General features: G+C 48.0%; 1 pseudogene; it reads right to left on the reverse strand.

Moving 5' to 3' along the window:
- Window positions 1-406: 406 nt before the first annotated feature.
- LOC138824590 (calponin-2 pseudogene) lies at window positions 407-2,710 on the reverse strand (annotated as a pseudogene).
- Window positions 2,711-7,187: the final 4,477 nt, after the last annotated feature.

A 7,187-nucleotide genomic window follows, 5' to 3' on the forward strand; every position in this document is an offset into this window, starting at 1 on the left:
ATGTGAGAATAAAGTGAAGGCACTAAAGTAAAAATAATTACGAACTGTAAAGTAGTATGACAGCAAGGACTGCACTGAGGTGATTAAAACAGAACCGCTTCTGAAACTGACAACCAAAAGAAGTCTTGTAAGCCCACTACTGGAAATGATCCATAATCTTAGAAACATCCAGGTGAGGGCTCAAGGTCAAAAGTACAGAGCTTAATGTATTCACTCTATTTTAAGTTTATGTTGGGCAGGTTCCTTCATTTTGCTTTTCTTTTTTTATTAAACAAATGGAGGTTTTTATTGCTTTTGGTCCACACTCAGAATTTCACATTATCTGAAAAGTCCAAGGGCCCCTGGGCTGGCGTGGGGCTGGGGGGAAACAGATTGAGCTGGAAGGGCAGAGTGGAGCTGGTCAGACTCAGAACGGGAAGACCTGAGGGGCCCGAGGAGGCACTTGTGAGAGGCTCTGTGTGCTCTGAAACATTCGGAACTCTAGGCTGTTGCGAATGGTCAGGGAGATTCCTAGGGGAACCCAGTTCTTAAGAGGCCTACGATATTTCGGACTTCCTCCCACTCCAGGGGGGTCAACTATCCAGCATCCTTCTCCATTAACCTTATGAAAGAGAGAAATAAAGAAGGAAGGAAGGAAGGGAGGAAGGGAGAAAGGAAGGAAGGAAGGAAGGAAGGAAGGAAGGAAGGAAGGAAGGAAGGAAGGAAGGAAGGAAGGGAGGAAGGGAGGGAGGAAGGGAGGAAGGGAGGAAGGGAGGAAGGGAGGAAGGGAGGAAGGAGGAAAGGAGGAAGGGAGGAAGGAAGGAAGGAAGGAAGGAAGGAAGGAAGGAAGGAAGGAAGGAAGGAAGGAAGGAGAGAGAAATAAACTGGGCACTTGTGGCTCATGCCTATAATCCTAGCTACTCAAGAGGCTCAGATCTGAGGATCCTAGCTCAAAGCCAGCCAGCCAGGAAATCCTACGAAACCCTTTCATCTCCAATTAACCACAAAATAACCAAAAGTAGAGCTGTGACTCAAGTGGTAGACTGCTAGCCTTAAGCAGAAAATGTTCAGAGACAGAACCCAGTCTTTGAGTTCAAACCTCAATATTGGCAAAAAAAAAAAAATACTAAAACAAGGGCTGGGAAAGTGGCTCAGTGTTAGAGCGCTTGCCTTGCATGCACAAGGCCCTGGGTTCGATTCCTCAGCACCACATAAGCAAAAAGAAAAAAGCCGGAAGCGGCGCTGTGGCTCAAGTGGTAGAGCGCTAGCCTTGAGCTGAAGAGCTGAGGGACAGTGCCCAGGCCCAGAGTGCAGGCCCCACGACCGGACCCCCCCCCAAAAAAAAAACAAACCTAAAACAAAACCAACACACAGACACAGACACAGACACAGACACAGACACAGACACAGACACAGACACACACACACACACACACACATACACACACACACACACACACACACACACACACACACACACACAGAGTTTCCTTTCCTTAAAACTACCTTGAAACTTCTGCCCTACAGAAACCACAAGCTGATGAAGAGATGAAGAAACAGGAACTCATTTGAGGGCTGGTCCTTAACTGGCCCTCACTGTCTTAGAGGGAAATTTGCTGCCAGGCAACATGCCCCACCCATTGACCCCTCACATCTACCCAGGGCTCAGTCCTGCAAAGGAAGTCCTGTCAGAATGGGTCAAAGCAGCCCCAATCGCCCACAGACTCTCCACGGGCGGTACTAAATGTTTAAAAAAGAAGAATGAGAAAAGAGAAAGATAAACCATAAAAACCCCAAACCCCAGACAGGGTAGTGCAATAGGGAGTTGGCATTCTGGGGTGCTTCCTCCTGATAGTAGGGCAGATATTCTGAGGCCTCTCTGGGGTAGTCAGTGGCACCAGGTGGAGCGCCATCTGCCGCAGAGCCTTGTGGGCAATTCTTGGGATCATATATCTGGCGGCCCAGACCAAAGACCTGGCCACTCTGATTGGCACCCTGTGTGTAACCCATCTGCAGGGACATGGAGGAGTTGTCACACTTGTCTGTCCCCAGCTTGGTATCATAGATGTGTCGCCGGGTCCCCGGAGCCGTCATGCCCACCTGACTGGCGCATTTGTTCGTGCCCATCTGAAGGCTGATCGTGGAGTGGTCCATGGGGGGCAGGATGTGGCTCTTGGGCCTCCTGGTGCCATAGGCTGTCATACCCAACTGACTGGCACATTTTTCGGTGCCCATCTGCAGCCCAATGACACACTGGCCGGCCTTCGTGGTGGCATCATCAAAGTTCCGCTGTTGCTTCTCTGAGTACTTGACCCCGATGTCCACGCCACTCTGCAGCCCTTTCCCTGTCAGTGCGAGAAGCGACACCTGAACCTGTGTCACGTTCCCACTCACGAACAAGTCGTTAGCCTCACACAGGTCCACAGGGTTCATGCCGTAGCTGACCATGGCCTTGACGAAGTTGGAGAGGTTTTCTAGCTGGTAGACAGTTCTGCATGGAGCGGCTGATCTTGGAGACAGAGCCCTGCTGCAGCTTGTTCATGAATGTGCACAAGATCACCCCGTCCTTCAGACCCTTCTGGAAGTTGGAGCCGATGGAGAGGCCCCTGAGCCCTTCGATCCAGCTGCGGAGCTCAGCCTCCTTCTGGGGGTCATATTTGGACAGGAGCCGGTTCTTGAGTTCGGCCGAGAGTCCGTTCAACGGCCCCTTGTTGAACTGCGTGGAGCTCATGGCTGGAGGTGCGGCACTGTGGGGACAGGCATGTGACTTCCAGTTTCTAAAAAATTCTCTACCAGGGAAAGAAAAAACAGGAGAGGTATGTGCGTTAAGACCAGGGAGTTGGTCAATAGATCACCTAGGGACTGTGTTCATAATTGGTGGCAAGGAACAGCATTCAGGAATGGGTAAAATGTCTGGGCCCATTTGGGAAGGATAAAAGGAGCAGAACACATGTGGATAGAAGCACTATATTGCTGCACGGTGTGGGTTTTGAGAGCCAAGGACTGTTTTGAAGGACAAAGTGTTGGTTTAAAACTAGGGAAGAACAGGGAACACTGGGTGGTGGTGGGTTACTTACTGGGGGCTAGCCCCATCAAAGCTTCCCTGGCGCAGTCTACAGGGATCTGGGGAAATGGATAAGGGTCAATGCTGTAGATTGTTGGAGAGCTGAAAATCATTGCCTTAGAGGTGTGAATATCCATATCAGCAATGTCATTATCCCTAGTCAGCTGCTTCCTGGTCCCAGGAGAGGCTGCCTTGGGAGTGAGAATAGTAAATGCAGTGATGGTGATACCATTGTTCACATTGTTCCTTCCTGGTCAGTGGAACCACAGGAGGAGTAAAGAAGAAGAAGAGAGAATCTAAATACACAGGGATATGGGATTACCTTGTGCAGGAGAAGTAATTGTTCAGGTAAGGAGGTTTGAGGGAGAGAGAAATAGGAGTTGCAGCTCTCAATAAATGATCATTCTCATTTAGAATCCCTGGAATTAAAAGCAGTTACACAGGCAGGAAGAGAGTCTGCAAGAAGAGCTAAAGGGGAACTGGAAACTGTAGGTGTCAGTCCCTCTTTAGTGTTTAGAGTGCTGACAGAATCAGGGCCTGGCTTCCTGCTCTTCCACATTAGTGGTGTTGGGAAGAGCTGGAATCTTTAAGTGCAGATCAGCAAGGACAGACAGTAACAAGTCCCTGCATCAAATGAGAGAAAAAGAAAGGCAGTCTTGTCACTGCCACCTGTCACCAACTTTGCTGAGGCTTCTGTCTTAAAGATTTTACTCTTAAAAAACTGAGTGTTCTTACAACTGTCAAAATATCTCTGGACTTCCATACAAGGAAGTTTATCAGACAGGGGACACTCACCGTGGACCTATGGTACTGGCACTGGCAGCAGCAGCAGCTAGGGAAGCAAGGGTGGCAATGCTGCTTTCTTTTGGGGGGCTCCACAAGCAAACAGTTTTGTTGTAGCATGGCTTGATGGGGGACAAGCTGTGGGCTTTTTCATCTTCTACTCCTTTCCCTGACTCATGGGGGTCTGGGCAGCTGGGGAAGTGGTTTTCTCCCAGCCTTTCCATGATGCAGCCTTGCAAGCTGGGGATGACATGGCCATTCGATGGGAGGCATGTACACCTCTATATCCTTTTCTACATCCCAGTGAAGAATTCCCTGCTGGGAGTAGGACTGCATCCCTTGAAAATAAAATCTCCTGGTGTTCACCAGACTACATGGTGCTTGTTCTCCATTGTTAGGTTGATCCCTCTCATTGGCCTGATCCATAGGCTCTCCCTGAATTTTGAATTCTCAGCATCTTCCTGGCCTTGGCCTCAGTATCCCTTGGGTGAGGAAGACAGAGATCACAAGACATCTTCGGTACCACAACTTGAACAAGCAGCTTAGGTACTGAAATTAGAAGCAAAGATATATGTTGAGAAGGTGTCCTCATGCTTCTGGGGATTTCCAGTGTCCCTGCAGAGACAGCTGTCAGCATAGGCACAGGTTTTTTGGGTGAATCCTTTACAGATGCCAAAGGGACATTCCCCACAGTGGTGTCTGTGGCCTCTGGCAGAGGGCACCTTCTTTTAGGGGCCCCATGTGACTGGCTGAAGGAGGTGCCTGCCTGGCATCCAGGTTATCCATTGTATTGTAGGCTCAGATCCGGCACTGCAAAATCTCCTTGATAAGGTTGGTGAGCAAGGTCCAAGAATGTATTCACTGGAGGTCATTTGGAGCCACCTTGAGAAGTCACTTGGGACCTCCTCAAGCAGACATCTGGGGCCTCCTCGAGAGATGATCTGGTACCTCCTTGGGAGGTCATCTGGGAGATGTGGTACATGTGGGTTAGTGCCTATGGCTACTAGTCTGTATGTGCTTGTTACTAGTTCTGTCTGTGTCCTGTATTTGCCTCTGAATACTCCTTTTTTCCAGGATTAGAGACCAATGTCCTAAAGTTCTCCTAAGCAAAACTGTAACTAAAAATCTTCTCCCCCAGTGTTACAGGAGCCCCTTGGAGGAGGACCACTGGTTTACTCTCCCTCCTATTCTGTGCCATCAGCACCTCTGATGTTAAGTCCCAGAAGGGCTTCCTTGTACCGGCCTGAGGTGGTACAAGGTGGAACAGTCCCCTTATTACTCTTGAGACAGATGGTAGGCAAGCCCCCTTTCTAGTATATGTTCACTTTACAACTAGTGACCTGTATAACTGCAAACAGCAAAATCCACCCTTTTCTGAAAACCCTAGGGGCTCATCTGCTTATTAGCAACAGAATTTTTCACACACCAGCCCACCTGGGATGATTGTCAGCAACTTTTACAGGTGCTTATCACCTAGAAGGAAAGGGAGCAAATCTGGCGCAGGGCCTTGAAGGCAGTCCTTGGACCAGAAGGTTCTCCCTCAGACTCGCCCAAGTTGGGACTACAACAGTGACTGAGGTAAGGAGGCACTTGCCAATTATCACCAGACTCTGTTAACAGAGCTATGGGAAGCAGCCTGGAAACCAACTAATTTAAGGTGAATGAGACTATACAGCTCCCCAGTGAGTCCCCTGCTGCTTTTCTAGAACATCTCTTGGCGGCCTATAGATCCTGAGGCCCCAGAGAATCAAAGAGCCCTAAATATGGCCTTCATTATGCAGTTGGCCCCAGATTTTAGAAGAAAGCTTCAAAAGTTAGAAGGTTTTGAGGGAAAGGTGTTGATAGCAGTCACCCAGTGGTTTTTGATCATAGAGATACCCTGGAAGTAAAACAAAGAAGGGAGTTAGAGTATTGGTAGAAGCACCAGGACAGGAATCAAGAAACCCTCAGTGAAGACAGTATGATTCATTTGTACATGGCAATAGGGAACCTCTAGGACTAGACCAGGGTGCTTATCGCAAGCAAAACAGACATTGGAAAAAGGAATGTCCAAGGAGGAGAAAGATGGAAAGTGACAGGTTAAGTAAGCCACCTGGAAACTGCATTCATACCGCCTGAGAAACATGGAAAGGAGCTCACGACTCTGAAATCCAACCTTGTTGAACTTAAAAATCAGCTCTCTGAACTTAACAAAAAGTGTGGTGAAGAAAAAATTCGCACACTCCTGTCTGAAAACACTGGCTTTAAAAAAGACTCTGAATCTCCAATACGTGCTAGTCAAAACCCATGAAGGGGTTAAAAGCACATTGAACAACACACTGGAGAAAACCAAGAGAATTATCAGACATGAAGAAAAGATTTGAAGATATAAATCAGGAACTTGTAAGAGTCAAAGATGAGAACAAATCCTCAAAGTGAACCTGGAAAACACTCAGAATCAAATAAAATCCAAGTACATCAGCCTGGGTGAGCATGAGGCAAAGCTGGGGGCCACAGGTCAGAGACTGAAGGAGGCACAAGATGCCAATGCTGCCATCCTTGCTGACTACAAGCATGGCCAGGAAGAGATCCTGAGGCTGCATGCAGAAATCAAGGCCCAGAAAAAGGAGCTGGACATGATACAAGAATGTATTGGGGGCTGGGAAGGTGGCTCAGTGGTAGAGCGCTTGCCTTGCATGCCTGAGGCCCTGGGTTCGATTCCTCAGCACCACATAAGCAAAAAGAACAAAAGCCGGAAGTGGCGCTGTGGCTCAAGTGGTAGAGCGCTAGCCTTGAGCTGAAGAGCTGAGGGACAGCTCCCCAGCCCAGAGTTCAGGCCCCACGAACGGACCCAAAAAAAAAAAAAAAAGAATGTATTGGGCTGAAGCTTTGAAGAGTGTGAGTGGAAATTCAAAGCAACAGAGAAAGAATTGAAAGAGCAGTTAGCGGAGCAGACACAGAAGTGCTATATCAGAGAACAAGAGGCCAAGAAAAGTGAACAGGAAAGCATCAGCCTCAAGAAAGAGATTGTTACTCTTCAGATAGAGTTAAAGGACACACATGCTCCGATGGGGAATGCCCAGGAAATGGAAGGAGCATTAGGCAGAAAAACAGAACAACTAAACAGTTGAAAGATCTGTCACAAAAATACATTGAATGAAAAAACAAAGAGAAGCTACTAGAGGAAAAGGCCAAACAGACTGCCAAGATCATCACCATAACTGTAATGCAGAAGCAGCATGTCCCAAGGATGGAGGTACAAAAAAAACCCCAAAAAACAAAAAACCTCTCAATAGCACCATTGATAATGTAAAGGAGGAGCTGAAGAGCAAGCAAAGGTGCTGTGAAAAGGAGCAGCAGTTGGACAGTTAAAAGAACTCTT

This window comes from Dipodomys merriami, unplaced genomic scaffold (assembly GCF_024711535.1).
Source record: "Dipodomys merriami isolate MVZ:Mamm:240054 unplaced genomic scaffold, mDipMer1.0.p SCAF_13, whole genome shotgun sequence".
Classification (NCBI taxonomy): Eukaryota; Metazoa; Chordata; class Mammalia; order Rodentia; family Heteromyidae; genus Dipodomys; species Dipodomys merriami.